The 19,121-nt window shown below is 40.3% G+C and overlaps 1 protein-coding gene across 1 annotated transcript in view; it reads left to right on the top strand.

Moving 5' to 3' along the window:
• Nucleotides 1–9,397: 9,397 nt before the first annotated feature.
• The window catches only part of LOC119656568 (UNC93-like protein), a 149,549-nt gene continuing 139,825 nt past the window's right edge, over nt 9,398–19,121 (top strand). The window contains exon 1 of the mRNA XM_038062951.1: nt 9,398–10,131. The gene's annotated coding sequence lies outside the window, so the exon portion shown is untranslated. The remainder of the gene's footprint in view (nt 10,132–19,121) is intronic.

The raw sequence follows: 19,121 nt of genomic DNA, 5'->3' as shown, positions 1-19,121 counted from the left end.
CGCCCAGGTATAAAAAAATTTAAATTATTTTTTTCAATTTCTTTGTATTGCAAAATATAGCGATTTGATTCAATTCGACTCCATTTTGTTCTCCACAACTATCGCTGGAAATAGAATTATTACTTTAGTTGTTGATGGTAGGCAGTTTTTAAGGTGGTAAATAAGACATGATGATACTTCCTGGGCTTCTCTTGAAGCTGTGTGTTTATTGCAAACATGCATGTGCCCAACATTATTGACATCATGGAAGTTGGAAGAGTCGGCGTTACACCACACCCGTGGATAAAATTGGAGTAGGTAACATTTTTTCAAGGTCAAAAACGGTCAACCTACCATGTTCCATTGCTGGATATGGCGCGGTCTGAAACCCCTTTTTTCATCGGCTTGAAGCGGGTACATACGTTAAAATTGATCGGCCAGTAGCTTACTCCAAACTACAATTTTTACTTTTCAGTATAAATCTATTTTTCCGGAGCAACTTACCCCGTTCATCAGTACAAAGCTCATCGGTAGTAGCTTTGTACTGAAGGAGGTAAGTTGCTAGACTACAAATAGAAGACAATATCTAATCTCTTCGAAATGGTACACACTCTAGCTTGAGATATTTTCTGTAAACAATAAAAACGGCATCCACAATCTCTTCTATCACAATTCTTTTTTTGCAATAACTTTTCCTGTTCCAGAAATATATTCATCACCCCGAGACCGTTTGTGTTTTCTTTTAAATTTTCGTCCTTTCTTTACCCAAGTTGTATTCGTGGAAGATACACTCATTTTGATTTTCATTTAATTAAAAAGAGAAGTAAATTGAAATTTAAAAAAATGAGTGATGGAATGTATACGTTTATTGGGAAAATATTCAAGTTACGCGTAGAGTCTTCTTCAGGCACATAATTTTTGTCATTATTACTATCATCACTTGATATATTCGATAAACGAAAAGCCTCGATGTTTACCGCTGTCAAGTTTTCAAAATTTAAAAATTTGTTGTTTCGGTTGGGATGTGAAAGGATTCAGAGGCCATAAGTTCTCACCAAATTTCGTGATAATGGGTTCAGCTATTTCCGGGTAAATCGGGTGTGATAGACAGACAGTCACACAAAACCTTAAAAATGATCATTCTTATTTTCCTTTTTAAGGTTTTGTGTAAAACAAAACCTTATTAAAATCGATTCAATGTCTGTCTGTCTGTCTATCTGTCTGTCTGTCACACGCACTTTTCTCCAAAACGGCTAAACCGATCCGAACGAAATTTGGTGGACAGATGGGAACTATGAAATCCCACGCATATAGCGAGTGGCATAAATTTAGGTGGAGTTTAAAGGGGGGCTCCCCATACATGCAAAGGGGGGATTTAAAATTTTTTTTTACCGGATATAGTTGTGTAGGATACCAAATAAAAGGTCTCGATTCGTACTTTCCGAAACTGATATTAGTTTTGGCATAAACTGCAAAGTGCGTGAGTAAGGAGTCAAAATGTACGCATTTGAAGTGAGACAGGACTCATTTTCGGAAACTATCCAACCCAAAAATCCGAAAAAATCAGGGTGGTGCGCCTAGATGAAATCTAAGCCTCAAAATATGTCCCATTCCGATCTCTGCTCAAATAAACTAACTAATAGTATATTACTACTTTTTGGAAATTTACTGAAAAAAAAACCCCTTAAATTCATCCTAGGAGTTCTCAATTTTGTACTAGCATAGGGGACAATATTTCGTATATATGTGCTAAATTTCATGGGAATCAGGCAATTAACGCCAAAGTTATAGCAGTTCAAACTTAGCAATTTCGTGCGAGTTTACTGCTTCCAAAGCCATGCAAATCAGATGCTGACGTCATAATTACCCGGAATAATTGACATTCGCGTGGAATATTAAAATCGCATCTGTGAAGAATCTATTTATCTGCAGCCCTTTTTAAGGTTTTGTGTAAAACACTTATGTGAAATCTAATTTACTAATAGTATATTATCAACTTTTAGAAATTGACTAAAAAATTCCCCTTAAGCTCATCCTAGGTATACCAAATTCTGCATAGGGCATAGGGGACAGTCTCGTGCATACACATGCCAAGTTCCATGAAAATCCAACTATTAGTGTCAAAGTTATAGAAGTTCAAACTTATCAATTTCGTGCTAATTAACAGCATCCTAAGCCATTCAAATAAGATGCTGACGTCATAATTAACGAGAATAATTGAAATTCGAGTGAAATATTAAAATTCCATTCAAGAAGAATCTAATTCTCCCTAGCCCTTTTTAAGGTTTTAAGGTGTGTAAAACAAAACCTTATTAAAATCGATTCAATGTCTGTCTGTCTGTCTGTCACACGCATTTTTTATATTTGATGTTGGTTAAATTGTTTTCATTGGCTAATAATATTAAACTGAGAGCGTGAAGCGTATGAGGTTGACCATTATCAACATAGGGCTTTCCATGAAATGATTTATTTAAATCGCTTTCTAGAAAATAGAGAGCAATGCAATTTTTAGCTATATTACACGGAGCTGTCGTGGACTCGTCGCTCCTCACATCTTTTTCTTTTTGTTCAGCCTTCAGTTCACAAGCGGGGTCGGCTCGTGGTGATCGGTTTCATCATTTTATTTTATCAAATGCCTGGATCAGGATGTAATCTCGAGACCTTTAAATCCCCATCCAGCGTATCAAGCCACTGTTGTTTTGGCTGGTTTTTTGATTGCTTACCATTGCTTTCGATGTTCTGATCAATACTGGTTGTTGAATTCTCGTTAGCGTGAATTACGTGACCACACCATCGAAAACGCCTCTCTTGCAGTTTTTCCACGATCGATGCAAACCCATATCGATCGCGGATATTCTCATTTCAGACGTAATCAAAACGTGTCACGCCACCAGTGCAATGCAACATCTTCGTCCCCATTACCGCAAGACGCCGTTCATTACCCTTTATAGTCGGCCAACACTCAGAACTATAGAGAGTGGCAGACGGACGACATTGCAGTAAATTTTAGATTTGGGACGTGCGCTGATACGTCGATCATAAAGAACACCAGTTGGGGAATGCCACTTCATCCAGGTTGCATTAATGCATGAAACAATTTCATTACGCAGTTCTCCATTGGCTGATAGCGTTGACTCGAGATTTTTAAATCGCTTAGTTCTGGGAATGGCAGCAACCTGCTCTTCGAGATATTTAAATCGCTCAGTTCTGGCAATGGCAGTAACCTGCCCAGAACTGAACGATTTCAATATCTCAGGTCAATGCTATAAGCCAATGGAGAACTACATTATGCTCCTCACATAGGGAAACACAAAACCTTTTATACCTGAAGCGTCAAGCTTCCGGTTTCCCGACTTGTTTATATTTAATGTTGGTTAAATTGTTGGCATTTGCTAATAATATTAAACTCAGGGTGTGAGGCGTATGAGGTTGACCATTATCAACACAGGGCTTTCCATCAAATGATTTATTTAAATCGCTTTCTAGAAAATAGAGGGCAATGGAATTTTTAGCTATGTAACACGGAGCTGTCGTGCACTCGTCGCTCCTCACATCTTTTTCTTTTTGTTCAGCCTTCAGTTCACAAGCGGGGTCGGCCTGTGGTGATCGGTTTCGTCATTTTATTTTATCAAATGCCTCATCAGGATGTAATCTTGAGAGCTTTAAATCCCCATCCAGCGTATCAAGCCACCATTGTTTTGGCCCGTTTTTTGGTTGCTTACCATTGCTTTCGATGTTCTGACCAGTACTGGTTGTTGAATTCTCGTTAGTGTGAATTACTTGACCACACCATCGAAAACGCCTCTCTTGCAGTTTTTCCACGATCGGTGTAAACCCGTTCGATCGCAGATATTCTCATTTCAGACGTAATCAAAACGTGGCACGCCACCAGTGCAATACAACATCTTCGTCCCCATTACCACAAGACGCCGTTCATTGACCTTTATAGTCGGCCAATACTCAGAACTATAGAGAGCGGCAGACGGACGACATTGCAGTAAAGTTTAGATTTGGGACGTGCGCTGATACGTCGATCACAAAGATCACCAGTTGAGGAATGCCACTTCATCCAGATTGCGTTAATGTGTGAAATAATTTCATTACGCAGTTCTCCATTGGCAGATAGCATTGACTCGAGATATTTAAATCGCTGAGTTCTGGCAATGGCAGTAACCTGCCCCTCGAGATATTTATATCGCTGAATTTTGGCAATGTCGGTAACCTGCCCTTCGAGATATTTAAATCGCTCAGTTCTGGCAATGGCAGTAACCTGCCCAGAACTGAACGATTTCAATATATCGGGTCAATGCTATAAGCCAATGGAGAACTACGTTATGCTCCTCACATAGGGAAACACAAAACCTTTTACACCTGAAGCGTCAAGCTTCCGGTTTCCCGACTTGTTTGCAATTCTATTTATGGAACCTTCTCACCTTCCAATTTCCCCCAAAATTCCCCCATCTTCAAGGTCAACACCATTAACCTCTTTTTGATTATGTTGTATATGTTAGACTTTTGTTTGAGAACTGAGGCATTCCCCTTAATGACAGACTGGATCAGTTGGAGAGCAACATACTTCCCCAGTTGTGGGCCACGGAACCCTCATTCTTGGGCACGCACCCAACTTACAAAAAGTATATGACTTTCGTCCAGGAAAGTGTTGGCTGGCGCTTTCAGTGACAAAAGAAATCTGGTGGTAATCATGGTGTGATTTCGGACGCGGAACCCAAAATTTCTTGAGATTTTCGCCTTGCATAGAAAATTTGAAATACTCTAAGTGTCAAAAAAATGGAGATGGATATTTGGTTTTTAATAGCTACGTACTGGATCCGACTGAGATTTCATTTTTCGGAGTTGCTCCAGAGTCGTTGTTGGAGACATGGACCAGATTCAGAAATGATTTGAATCATGGAAGGACATTGCCGAACTGACAGATGAATGATGAAAGTTAATGTAATACGTCGATATGACTGAAATGGGCAACAGTTATGTGTGCTAATCTCGAAATCCAGGTTAAATTACGATTTTATATCGATTGATTGGTTGAGATTTGTCACTATCGGAAATTAAATGAATTCTGTGTCGGCCTGCTCAAATTTTCCACTTCGAACGTAAACTAATCAGACGAAAAAGTTTTTGCTTGAAATCACATTATTCCTTACATATTCTTCTTCTTCTTTTTCTTCAGCCTTTGTCCCGTTCACAAGCGGGGTCGGCTCGTCGTGATGGGCTTCGCCATTTGGCTCTATCGAATGCCTGATCTGGGTGCAATCTCGAGGCTTTCAAATCCCCATCCAGCGTATCAAGCCACCGTTGCTTAGGTCTGCCTTTTGGTCGTTTACCATCGACTTCAATGTTCAGACCAACCTTTGCAAGTGAATTCTCGTTTGCACGAATTGTGTGACCATACCATCGAAGACGCCTCTCTCGCAACTTTTCCACGATCGGTGCAACCCCATAACGATCGCGGATATCCTCATTTCGGATGTGATCTAAACGTGTGACGCCACTAGTCCAGCGTAGCATCTTCGTCTCCATTACCGCGAGACGCCGTTCATTGTCTTTTACGGTCGGCCAACACTCAGAACCATAGAGAGCGACTGGACGGACAATATTGCGGTAAATTTTAGATTTGAGACGTTCGTTGATACGTCGATCACAAAGGACACCAGTTGTGGAACGCCACTTCATCCAGGTTGCGTTAATGCGTGAAGCAATTTCATAACGCAGCTCTCCATTGGCTGATAGCGTTGATCCGAGGTATTTAAATCGCTCAGATCTGGGCAGATCACTGCCGCTGACAGTGATTGTGCCTGTTTCATGGGGATCAGTCGTCAAAAATTCAGTTTTGTTTAAATTCAATCTGAGACCGTGTTGCATAAGACGATCATTCCATTTTTGAACAAGTTGCTCGAGATCATTTTTGCTATCAGATGCTAGGAAAACATCATCTGCATAAAGCAGTGTGTAGGGCGCTGGACGTTGGATATCCCGTGTGACGGTGTCCATAACAAGGACAAAGAGGAGTGGTGAGAGGGCACTTCCTTGATGAACTCCAACAGAGACACGAAGCGGTTTTGATACACCCGCCATACTTCGAACTTTACTTTTCGGATCGTGGTAGAGCAATTGAACCCAGCGCACGAGTTCTTCTGGCACGAAGTGTTGTCGTAAAGCATACCAGATGAGTTCGTGTGGTACACGGTCAAACGCTTTCTCTAGATCCAGAAAGGCAATGTAAAGAGGGCGATGCTTCTCACGGTGTTTCTCCATGAGTAACCGCGCAGCGTGTATTGCGTCAGTAGTTCCGCAGTTCTTGACAAATCCGGCTTGATTCACGGTTATTTCAACGATTTCGCGAATACGGTTGTCAAGAATGCGTTCAAAAATCTTCATGGTATGGGAAAGTAACCGGATCGGACGGTAATTTGAACATTCTGCTGGACTACCTTTCTTTTTCCATATTGGAACAGTGGTACTTTCCTGCCAGTCAGATGGTGTTCTTCCTTCCTGAATAACCCGGTTAAAGAATTCACTCAGCCACGGTGTTGGGTCCCAGCTCTTTGCTTTCCAGAGCTCAGATGCGATGTCGTCAGGTCCTGTTGCTTTCCCCGATTTCATTTGTTTTATTGCCTCCTCGACTTCAGTTGCGCTGACTGGTGGAACTGCTCCAAACGTCGGCAATGATTGTGGAAGTGGAGGATGAGCAAATTCTTCAGTTGAAATCTGCTCGAAGTATTCTCGCCATCTATCCGTCGCGGCTCGACGATCAGTAAGCAAAGTACCGTTCTTGTCATTAACACAACAGAAGTGTTCGATATCCTGTGTGCGTTCATCACGGCTTTTAGCAAGTCGGTATAGATCTCTTTCGCCATCCCGAGTGTCCAGTTTATCGTAAAGATTTTTGAAATGGTTCGCTCGGGTGACAGCGACCGCTTTCTTTGCTTCCCGGTTGGCATTCTTATAAATTTGCCAATTAGCAGGCGTTTTATCGTCGAGAAATTTGTGGTAGAGGCGTTTCTTTTCACGGACCTTCATTTCAACATCATCATTCCAAAGCCAAGTATCTCGGTTGATGTACCGCTTACCCGGCTTGGTGACCCCGAGGGTTGCAGAGGCCGCTTTGTGGATCGTGTCTTTCATTTGGTTCCATGATTCTTCCACATTCGTAATGGTTGGCAATCGTATGAGTGAGACCGTTTCTTCGTTCTTCTCATCAAATCGCCACCATTTAATGCGCGGCGGGCCAGTGCGTTCCTCACGCCGTTTTATCGGTGGCTTAATTCGCAGGACAGCAATCAACGGCCGATGTTGAGGTACGATGGTCTCATAGGGAACGACTTTGCAATCAGTGACAGTGGTAAAATGTTGACGTCTTATGAGAATATAGTCGATTTGCGTTTTATTGTTCCCACTATAAAATGTGGGAAGATGAGACAATCGTTTGATGAACCATGTATTCATAAGTACAAGGTCATGGGTGTCCGCAAAATCGATTATACGCTCGCCACCTTCATTGCGCGCTCCGAACCCCTTTCCCCCATGGCACCTGTTACCGTCTGCCTTTTCACCCACATGACCATTAAGGTCGCCGGCAATGATTATGTAATCGTCAGCGGGCACGTGACAAGTCTTTTCATCGAGAAGTTGCCAGAAGGCCTCTTTCTCGGCATCAGGTCGACCTGTCTGTGGTGCATACGCGGTGAAGAAGTGAATAGTGCGATCAGCTGATATAATGGTGAGCTTCATCAGCCGATCATCAAATCGTTCGACTTCTTTAATGGCATCACGGAAACCCTCTGAGATGGCAATGCCAACACCATATTGAGTGTGCGGGTTACCAAAATAGAGAAGTTTGTAGCCATTTTTACCGCGTTCGCGTTCAATGCCGCAGCTTTTGGAACCAGACCATCGGGTTTCTTGCAGAGCGCAGATGTCAATGCACCTTTTCCGAAGGGCTCTTGCGAGTTCCTCGGTCTTTCCAGTTAGGGTACCAACATTTAGCGTGCAGACACGTATTTGTTTTGTTCGTTGTGTGCGGACTAACTTGCTTACGTCCTGACGCCGTCCATGCGTCAAGAACCCTTGCCCATTTCTCGACAGGACCGGGGCCCGTCCTGCCGCGTCGACTGAGGTGGACGCCCTAGCATTTCTCCGAGGCCTGTGACTTAATCCGATCATCATGTTTGTAACGACATTCTATGCATTTTCTTGGTCGACCTGTCGCGGGGCCTGTCACCAAGAGAGATCAGGTAGGATTTAGCATAGTAGAATAACTCCAACTATACTCTATTTATCTCTTTCCCTGATCTCAGCATTTTATTTTTGTTTTACTGAGGATAGTACAGAGTACGTTGTCTCAAACCTTCCTCCTTTACCTGGGCTTGGGACCAGCATACTATGTTAATAGCATGGCGGAGTTTTCCTTACATATTAGCATCGCATAATAACCCACCAACCGAGAACGAATGAAAGATAATGTGCAACTATATTCCTGGTTGCAAGAGTCTTACAAATTGTGTTTTAAAAAAGTGACTAAGAAATTTGAGAAAGCTAAAAGTGTCACAACTGGAAGATGCATATACCTCCCCAAATAATATGCTAAAAAGGCTTTTTTTCATTTATTAGGTCATATTCTTTTCTATCTTTTAATTAATGGGAGTACCGGATCTGTAAAACTGCTGCGTTTTTGGAATGCCAGTATTTTTGTGTTCTTGTCCCTTGATTCCTAATGTTCCTCCCTTTTAATTTTTCATTAAATCACGTCCTCACCGCTAGTTCAATCTCTTAGCAAACGCCTCAATTTGCCCATCCTACGTATTGTTTCTTGTGCAACCTTTCTTGACTTAGGGTACACTATATCTAGCGTTGTTTTCCCGAACATCCTAATTGACTCTGCAGGATCATTTCTAGAAGATAATACTACGTGTCACAGCTTTTGCTCAGAATTCACTCCCTTCCCCTCTTAGATATTCAGTTCATATTTGCAGATACTATTTGACTCCGATGTTACCGTTGCCTTGAAAACTCACAGTTTCCATAGTTACATCACTACAATTAGAGACAGTTTTTCCTTATAATCGTAATGTGACCCTACACTTATTTACATATCTGGCGGCGGCTAAAGTTTGTGCCGCCACGAATATTCCCCGAGCTTTCTCAGCGGTCTTTTTTCTGACAGTGCTGGTCGATTTCCACTGAGAGCATCTATCCACGAAGACGACAGCGTGCTGTAACCCTTCCCGTGCACCGTGAAGCGCACGACAACACCTCGCCCAAGAGTGCCCCTTACCTGTGTTCACCTGCTTGTCGCATGCCGATCACCGCGAATCTTCGTCATGCGGTCGTACAGCTGATGATAATTTGCTGTAACACAAACACAAGATAACTAGCTTTTCATATATATGACGGTATTTCACTGGCGCGAGTCAAACTGGACTCAAATGCCGAGCGGGGAACATTAAATCCTCAATTTTCCAACGTGTGTCGTCCATTCAGCATCGTTCAACTGCTTAGTTCGCTCAACTCGTAACCGCGCAGCTTTCAATCACAGTCATCAGTTGATAGCGAAAAAATTGAAACGTTTCCATTCCGATTTCGAATCGATTCGACTTGGGACGGCTCCAAGCCTGGCTTCAATTAAAGTTGATCGCGCATCCGTTGTGAGTGCATCAAATTTCGCGCCATCGATTTAATTTTTTTTTCGATTTTGTCGACTTTAAGTGGAAGGAGTTGTACCAATCTATCGCCGGTTTTCTTCCTTGTTTTCCCGGATAAGAAGGATTGTTGGTGGAATTTAAATTTCGGTGCACCTTGTTCAGTTCGTGAATAGTTTAAAACCCTTTGACACGATTTGAAAATAGAAAACAAATCCAGAAATGTAAACTATTCGCCTGATTCTTGCGATTCAAACTGAATAATCGATATCGAGTGTAAATAGTAGAATATTTCGGTTGAGAAGAAAAGTAAAGTCAAAATATATTGTTTAAGTGCAACCACAACTAAGGAATTCCCATAAGTAATAAATTTTGTGATTTGCTTCCTACTTCTGTAATATACTCGCCAACAACTCGAACAACGACAAGAAAACAACATCTTGCTGCATTTCTGCTCCATCACACTTTTATCAGCGTCCAGTAGTTTAAATTCAAGGTAGGTTGGCTCTTAGTGTGCAATATGTAGAGGAAGGGCGCCCAGTTTGAGGCGTTCAATTAGTTGCTAGAATCTCTTCAATTGAATTGCTAATCGAAGTGCCGGTCTCTAGTGTATAAGTTGAGAGTGCATGGAATTATCACGATCATATCCTTACTTTCCATTTTACCTGGGAGCCTTGTTATCTCTGGAATTGATTAGGAGTGTGGACTACGACAGAAGTAAAATAACTATTGGTCGAGGATACTGGATAACTGGACTATTCTGAGATCCCATAGAATGGAATGCATACGAATTCCCATGTTTTCGGATATTTCATTTCTCTAATTCTCCGTCACTATACCAATCTGTAATATTAATTTTGTTGGGAATGACGTTGAATCTTTTTATTATTCCTTCACTAGAATATGACTTAGATAAAATATGAACACTGTCCTTTATTTTATCATCTGATATTTCCTAGTGCAATTTAACTCTTATCATTTCAAAAAAACACCAACTATGTGTGTACTATAAATCCCTTAGTTTTTACAGTCGAGAAAACCATCTGAGATTCCCCTCGTTGGGCGCCACTTCCCTAAAGTAGATGGTACTTAGTAATCCAGATACAAGTATTGCATTTCCCGATTTCGATTGAAATTTCTACCAATTTTTGATGCTGTCCACATACTGTGCACCTGTTTTAGAAGAAAGTGTGTGACTTGCGTTCATTTTCGTTAATTTACATGTCCCAGTATCTGTATTTTCTGTAAAAGTTAAATTTAAGTCAAAGATAGTTGCAATTTTTATTTTCCGAGCATTGTCCACTCCGATAGTAATTTTTGAGATATTCAAGTGAAGGAAATAGAAATTGGCCCATTTCATACCATGGGAGTAGTATATATATGTTTTCTATACCCCAAAGGTTCTTGCAATTGACCCTCACTGGTTTTAATTATTTGCAACTTTATCTAAACCAGATTATGTGTATCTTGAACTTTCTCACAAACGCTAAACCTGCAGATATTTGACAAATTAGTTTAGTATGTTTTTTATTAAAATAAATTTAATAATAGATTCCATTTCCGTCGCTCGTAACATTTTTTTATTTAGCAAGAAAACCTTGCACTGCGGAAGGGAACAAGTTGTTCCTAAAATACTGCATATTTTATGCAAAGAAAAAAAAACTTTACTAGCGTCGGCAACGAAGTCCACAATCGAATTTATATCCTTTCGCTGCTAGAAGCATCAAAAATACATATTGGGGCCTAGTAAACTTGTTGTCGCTCCTACTCCTTTTTCCAATCTCTTTGAGTTGAGTTTCAATCCTGGTCGTCAGGGTTTTTCATTTGTGTGATTGTTCCACTGCTGCGAACGTATCACTTATATAGCCTTAAGAGCGATGATAATGAAACTGAAGCACCATCTCACTGAAAATGAAAATGGGGAAAAGAAACTGTATATTTAGCTTGTCTGTAACATATGGTATATCAAATTCGCCACAAATTTCTCAGGGTGTATATGCGGATCCCGGAAGGAAATCACTATAATAATCATTCCAAATTTCGAAAAGGTTTGATTCTGACAAATCGGGATAGCTACCGGCATTTCTAACGGCATTGGTGACAAACTCACGATAAAGAAAATCCGGTCCCGAAAAACCGAGGACTTAACTCTACCTTCCAAAAAAGGGTTGAAGATTTTAAACGAGATGACAAACTGTAGGCAACAGTTCTCACAGATTGGTACCCTAGAAAACGATTGATATCATTCTGGCAACTATAGATTTCCCATCTACGAATTTTCTTGAATACGTTCAAAAATTTAAGGATCTGTGCGAGCTGCCAGCTGAGCAAAAAAGCAGTCTGCTTTTCCCGTCGCCCTATGTAACTGACACATCTGTTAACATTGCTATTCTTTAACAGATATAAAAACCAGATTGAAATATATCGCCACTAGTTTTCTAGCATTACACTATCTGTATCACCGAAACCTGATTTGGTAACAAATTATTTTATAAAGATCTATTCTCTCCTATTTTTCTCTGTAGCGGAAACCCTGTAGAGATATTTTGATGGCAGTCAAGCACCTTTTCCTCAAAGAACCGGGTCTTGCTCCTCTGTTTTCCTGATTATTATCTCAAGCGTTTCGCCAATTCATCTGATTTGATGATGATTGGAAACTCTCTTCTTCCAATTTGTATCTTTTGATGATGATATTAGGGAAATGCCAATTGATCCTTCCTTTTCATTAGTTGAAAATTCAACACTTACTTTGAAATCTCTCTCAGTAAGGCATCATATTGTCGCATTTATTCATTAATTTTAAGTTTCTTTGGATAAAAATGAAAGTAGAAATCTTAGAAAGATGGTGCTGAACCTCAAACCTGGTCGCATCAAGTCCATGTATATTAAAACTACTCCCGTCATTCCTGCTCGTAAGATATTTCTTTTTCCCTCAATGCACGATATCACTATATAGACCAAACAATCTTTTGCAGAGTTATTGACTTTTGTCGTTATCTTCTGCACAATTTTTTTTTTGGTTTTTTGGTTGACTTCTAGAAAGTCCGCATATCAGCGGGATTCCTTGCTTTCTCTCTTCAGTCGGCAAAGCGCTTTATTCGCTAGAAGAGAGTGATGTCGCGATCTCGTTCTCCAGGTGCTATATTATCTTAAATGCACCATACACTGCCAATATAATTAGGCTATCATCGAACTTACTTCCCTCGATTCCAAGAGTTGGTTGATAACTCCCCAAGATATTAACCAGGAATAGTAGGATGGACCGTTCTATCCGGACTACGAACAATGTGCCACTGCACTTTAGTCACTTGAAGTTAGGGATCATCCTGAGTAGATATAGTCTTCCCCCCTTCGCTGGGGTAAAATTCAAATGCACTTACTTCCTAGAACCCATTTTCCGGATTTCTATTCCACGGTGGAAAACTCCCCCAGGCAAATGGGAAATTGGAAACTAACTAAAGAGGTGTTACAGGGAATTTTGAAACTACTACTGCCTTGTAAAAGTTAAAAGATGTATTAAGCAACGTAATAAACACCAAAGAAATAAGGAGTCAAGAATACTCTGGCCTTTTGGATGGACCAAATATAGAAGTACCAACATGTAAAAATTTTATTGTTATGAGCACAAATCGAGGTTGCCCACATGGTGGAGTGTAATATAATAGTTGATGAACTCATAGACGAGCTGATAAATATTGGAATAAAAATCCAAGGTAATGCTGATAGTATATAATTAACCTGTTGGCTTAAATATGAGGCCACCCGATGAAATATAATCCAATTGAGATTGAGAACTATCAGTAACTGGTGCAGGAGGGCAGATCTGAACACTAATCTAGCCAAGACTGCTATAGTATCTTTCGCATAAGATCGCATAGCTGGATCAAAAGCTACTCTAGAAGAAACAAGGCGGAAATATATGAAGGAAAGCTCCAAGAGCTTTTATGATTTACAAGTTCACATTATTATCATCAACGGTGCAACAACCGGTATCCGGTCTCGAGGCCTGCCTTAATAAAGAACTCCAGACATCCTGGCTTTACGCCGAGGTCCACTAACTCGATACCCCTAAAAGCTGTCTGGCGTCCTGGCCTACGCCATCATTCCATCTTAGACAGGGTCTGGCTCGTCTTCTTTTTTTTTCCATAGATATTTCCCTTATAGACTTTTCAGGCTGGATCGTCCTTATCATCGTTATGTAGGCTACGGAATTGTCTGTCCTCATGTAGGGGGCCAAAAATTGGCTGCTAGTAAAGTCAATGATTAGCTGTAATTTAAAGGGACAGAACCAAACTTGGCACTACAGTGGAGGAATTAAACAAACTTTAAATTAAATACATTTGGTCTTACCATAAAGTATGGTTACTCAGGGTTCCAGATAGTTTGAAAGCAATAAAGCAGCAGACGAGCTTGCCAGGAAAGGAGCAGAAACGTCACTCTATTGATCAGAACCTTTCTGTTGTATCGGAAAAAAGTTAAACCTAACAAAGAAGAGCCTTAAGAATACGTGGGAATCTTCGAAAGTCACTACTTGCTGCTTTGTGATCGCTAGTGTTGGCTATTAATATTATTATTCTTTTTGCACTAGATACAGGGAATTACACTCTTTTCCTTTATCAAGTTTAGTATGACCATTCGTTCCTATAATTTGGGACAAATGTTTGCACTTTTGTAGATCTTCATGCCTTTACTGTACTTCTCAAGGCAGCTTTAATGACAAAACCGATCATCCCCCGTATATTATGTTTGACAAAAGGGGTCCCAAATCAGATTATCGGAAAATTCTGCCAGGTTGGCGTGTCCTCCTGGGCTTCCACGCATCTCATCCTTCAGCAACCTTTCCAACAGTGATCTACTCCTTCGCTGAATTCAATAGTTAAAATCACTTGATTCAACCAAAGTACCTTCCGTCCAATCCAATATGTCGAAGTAAACCTTTTTCGGTGAGTTTTGGTCCTAAACCACACATTATATCACTGAAGTCCACAAGTTGGTATTTGTTTCAAAGCCCCACTTTTATAGCATTCTCGCTTACCTATCCGTATAGCTAGCTTAAGAGCGCTTGAGAAATTCATCATCCAGTTTAATCAGGTCCGCCGCCTTCTCTATTTCTATTTCTTTCAGGCCACCAGGAATGTATTCTCGTGCTTGCCTTGGTGCGAAAACGCTTTCTGTCCGCGAGAGAATCGTCCTCTAAGTTAGAGAAGATATGGAATGGTTATCACACTATGTTTCTTATAGGGGTCCATGACAACAGTGCATATTCTTTCATTTAGCAAATGCTGGCCCCAATTCATATCCATAAATCGGTCAACTGAAATGATCCTCACATTCTAGGTTGGGGTGAATTCTCTTGCGTCCATCACCAAATTTGCCCATGTGATGCCATAGTTGTAAAATAGGCAAGAGGATGACTTGAGATGTTTGCTGGGTCCCTAGTTCATATTTCCAGAATGGACTTACTTTAGGAAGAAGCAAAAACTATATCGAAAGGAAGCAGCACCCATGTCCTTGCTGTTATTCATGGATGGGTTGTTTCTCTACTTGACGAATTCAATAAAGACATCTGCAACTTTCGTTGACTAAATCTGATACCCTACTTATAGACAGACCTATGTCAAAAAGAATACCTTGTTTTAGCTACGAAAGAAATTCTTTTGGCGGGTATTATATAATTATTTTTTCGAGAGCAGGGCGTGGCAACTATCCTGCTTTTGCCACCTCGACCTAAGACTACCATAGGTGTTCACATTAGTCTTAAAGAACGATAGAAGTCTACATTGACTTCGATCTCCGTAGCCTCTGTTGTGGTTTGTGGTTGTAATATCTCTTTTTGCAGTACTATTCTAATCCTAGTTGATTATAACCATGAACTCCCATCTAATATCAAATTCTATGACTTCTAACTTCATGTTATCTATCTTATATCTAAATATCTGAGTTGTGAATTCAGTGGTCCATGTTCATGGCCACTCACTCAATCCAGTTGTAGATGAGTTCTACCAAATCGTGTCTTCCAATTTTCTTTGTAAAGAATACGTATTAATTTGGAAAGCCAATATAACATCACCTATTTAGTTAGCTTCATTTATATTTCTGATTACATAATACAATCTTTTTTTAACTAACCAGCTAACGTACGTACTTTTCTACTGACAATATGCATACAATAGATTTAAAATATTATAGAACACACGCCAGCAAATCTCTATTTACGAAGTGATATTGTCCTTAAAACAATTTTAACATTACAAAAGATGTACCATAAAAGCAAAATACAACATGGCTGCTATGTGCACACGTATTCAAATTTAGTTCAAACACTGAAATGTATTTGAAGAATAAAATGAATAATATATGTATTTAGAAAATCTGTTAAGTTGGAAAAAGATGATACAAAAGTTATTGGGCAAGGTTTTGACCCTCTATGAATTAATATCATATGACAATATAAGAGTGTGTAGATAAAGTTTGCGCATCTGAGAACTCCCCGATTAAACTATATAAGATACAATTTACTTTTTTTATTTAGTGAAAGTGAACAAAACGTTTTTAATCAAGAACTTTAGAGCAAACCATCCACATATGATGTGCCCTCTAGGGTGCGAAGGCACCTTGAGCCATATTAGGTGGAAGTTTTGCAGCACCTTGAAGCTATCGTTTCCTTAAGTGCTAATGAAACTTAAGGTGATTATAACACCGTTCACTCGCACTTGTTTGCTCTTTTACTAAGTAGTTCAGCTAGATTGGTAAGGTTCTGTGGTGCTTCATCCCTCTTTATGTCATCTACAAAAACCAAGTGTTTTAAATTGTCTTTGGCCTCGTGTTTATGGGACTTATATCGTTATCATCAAAAAATAAAGACAATATCTTGACAATAATAATAATAATGTTAGAGCACAGCTAGTGGGAATGATTCCGCTAGGGCCCAGAGTGTTCTTGGGAACCCTTCAAATATTTATCAAAATTAAGTTAATTGTGCCATTTGGGGGCGCCCTCACTTTTTTTTCGGTTTTCTTCACACAACCTTCCGTAAGAATAGTTCTCCCAGTCCTAGAACTATGGTAGTTCGAGAGTTGTTTCTTCAGTTCAATTCCCAAACAAGTGCTTGAAACGATGCCCTTGGAATAGTTTTTTGAGTTTTCCGAAATCAACATGTTACGCGGCTCTAGATCAGACGAATATGGCAATTTATCTTATTGTATTGTGATTTGCTTGGCATGATTCTCGCTAGTTTATCTTGATTATCACCTTTATTCATCTCCGTTGTATTTCCAGCCTTCTTTGAAAGGGTTCGATTAGACTTAGATCGTAAAACCCCAGCAGTCTACCCTTGTCAGAATTGAAGGGGGAAAACTTATTCAGACATACGTGGCAGATGTGAAGCGTATGCTGTCTGAAAATTTCTCAATGGAAACTATTGCAAAGACCTGAGAACGGCTTGATGAACATATGTAAAAGCAGCAGCACACGCTCAAAAGCTGAAATAATTGGTTGCAGAGCGACCTAGGGAAAACAAACAGAGGAAAACAGTCCTAGAGGGGAAATTCTCGCCGAGATCTGCTATAATATTAACCCCGACGATAATGAAGCAGAAATTTCTCCCATGCGAAATCAAAGCCTGGTTGAATTCTTCGATTAGGTCGGATAACTGATAATTCCGTGATGCGATTGAGGGGCTACGGAAAGGGAAGGCTAGCACCTACGTGCTCTTTAAAAATGTTAGTTATTGAACTAGAGAAATTGCTGAAGGGGCATGCCCAGAGGCAAACAAAACCCGGATGGACATCATCGCTCCAAATCCTCCCAATAATTCGTTGTGGATAAAGTTTCCGAACAATATGCAACACGACTTTTTAATAGCGAAAAAACTCGAAGTAGTTGATAATATATAGAATAGAAGTACGGACAGCCCTCAAAAAATGTAACAAGTCTTTGGTTTATGGGGGCACATATACAACTTGCCAAGCATCCGACAGGAAAGCATGCCATAGATGAATGCAGGCAGGTCATAAAGCGAATACTTACAACGAAGCAAGTATGGCTGGTGACAGAACATTCTACTGGCTCGGGGCTATGGCTGTTTTTTAAGGCGGAACTGGAAAGGGATCGGACAAGGCTAACATACTTCTGTAACGATAAAAGCTGACTTAGTACTACTCAGCAAATAGTACCGGACCTAGCTTCATGGCATTTCATAAATTCATGTATCTATGCCAACTAGGTTCGAGACAGTGGCGGGCTTTATCTTTAGGCCCAAGGCTAGTATCTTGGCTTTGTCCTAATTCGTTTAACGTTTCCCAACATCTATCGATGGTAATACCGAATAAGGCGAACTTTGAACCCAGTCCTAATTCTGGAAGACTTGTTGGCAGGAGATCATCAACATATCGTGTTCGAAGTGGTCAAACTATCTCCGGACGTGCACCAGTCGTAGCTCTACTTAGGCAAGAACGTCGCGAAGGCGAACATTGGAGATTCGTCGAGGCTTTTGGGATAAAAAGGGCAACCCTGGAGGATATTTCGTAAGGAGAGCCAACAGCTAACTTTATCATAAATTCAGTTATGAATCTGAAAGTGTAAGCCAAGAGGGTACGGAAGAAATGGCACAAGCTCGACAACATTCAAACGATCGGGAGAGACATGCATCAAAATGACATAGTACAGATTAAATTAAAAAAGACTCCACTGCATGATAAATAAAACCTAAATTCGCTGTTAGGAGGAACTAATCGCAGAGAGGGAAGAATGGAGTCTGAGTAATAAATTAGTCAACTAAAAAACCCTTTTCACTTAATGCCCAACAGGAAGGGTATTATTTCCTGCACATTCCATGCGAACCGAAGTTAGCCGCGTAAGAGCTTACTTTTCAAATAGAAGAGATCGAAGAAGGAGTCCTTCCAATGAAAAATAATAAGAGACCAATGCCCGACGATATCGCGGTAGAAGTAAACAATTGGTATTCCTCCTGTGGCCAAACTTACCGCGTGGGGCATTCAATGCGCGCAGGTCGGGTGGAATATAATAGTCTGCTAAGACTGAATGTAGCAAAATTATCGTACTTAGCTATGCAGATAATGTTGCGACACTTGTCGAAGGCATTGTTTAACAGGCACAATACACACTTGGAATATTGATGTGGTTATTTTAGCCTTGCACTGGAAAAAATCAAAGTATCTTGACCAAAAAGAGATTCCTAGATCTCAGACTGGCGATCCAATTACAGAGCCAAAGGAAGAACAGTTAAGTACCCTGGATTGACCCTCGACTCAAAGATAACCTTCTTTGGACAAATCCAACCAGCGGCTGATAAACTGCACCAGGAGTTTTGGCCTTAAATTGGCTAATAGCAAATGATGGGCAGTAGTAGAGATCTTCTCAAAAGTGTGGTGCAGTCCGTTTTATTTTATGGTGTGGTAGTATAGGCTTATGTTTTTGGTAAGGAGATGTATCATGAGCCCCTTGCTCAACTGTAGGTACGTGGAG

This window comes from Hermetia illucens, chromosome 5 (assembly GCF_905115235.1).
Source record: "Hermetia illucens chromosome 5, iHerIll2.2.curated.20191125, whole genome shotgun sequence".
Lineage (NCBI taxonomy): Eukaryota > Metazoa > Arthropoda > Insecta > Diptera > Stratiomyidae > Hermetia > Hermetia illucens.
The sequence above is the reverse complement of the archived record's forward strand: the minus strand, read 5'-3'. Positions and strand labels throughout refer to the sequence as shown.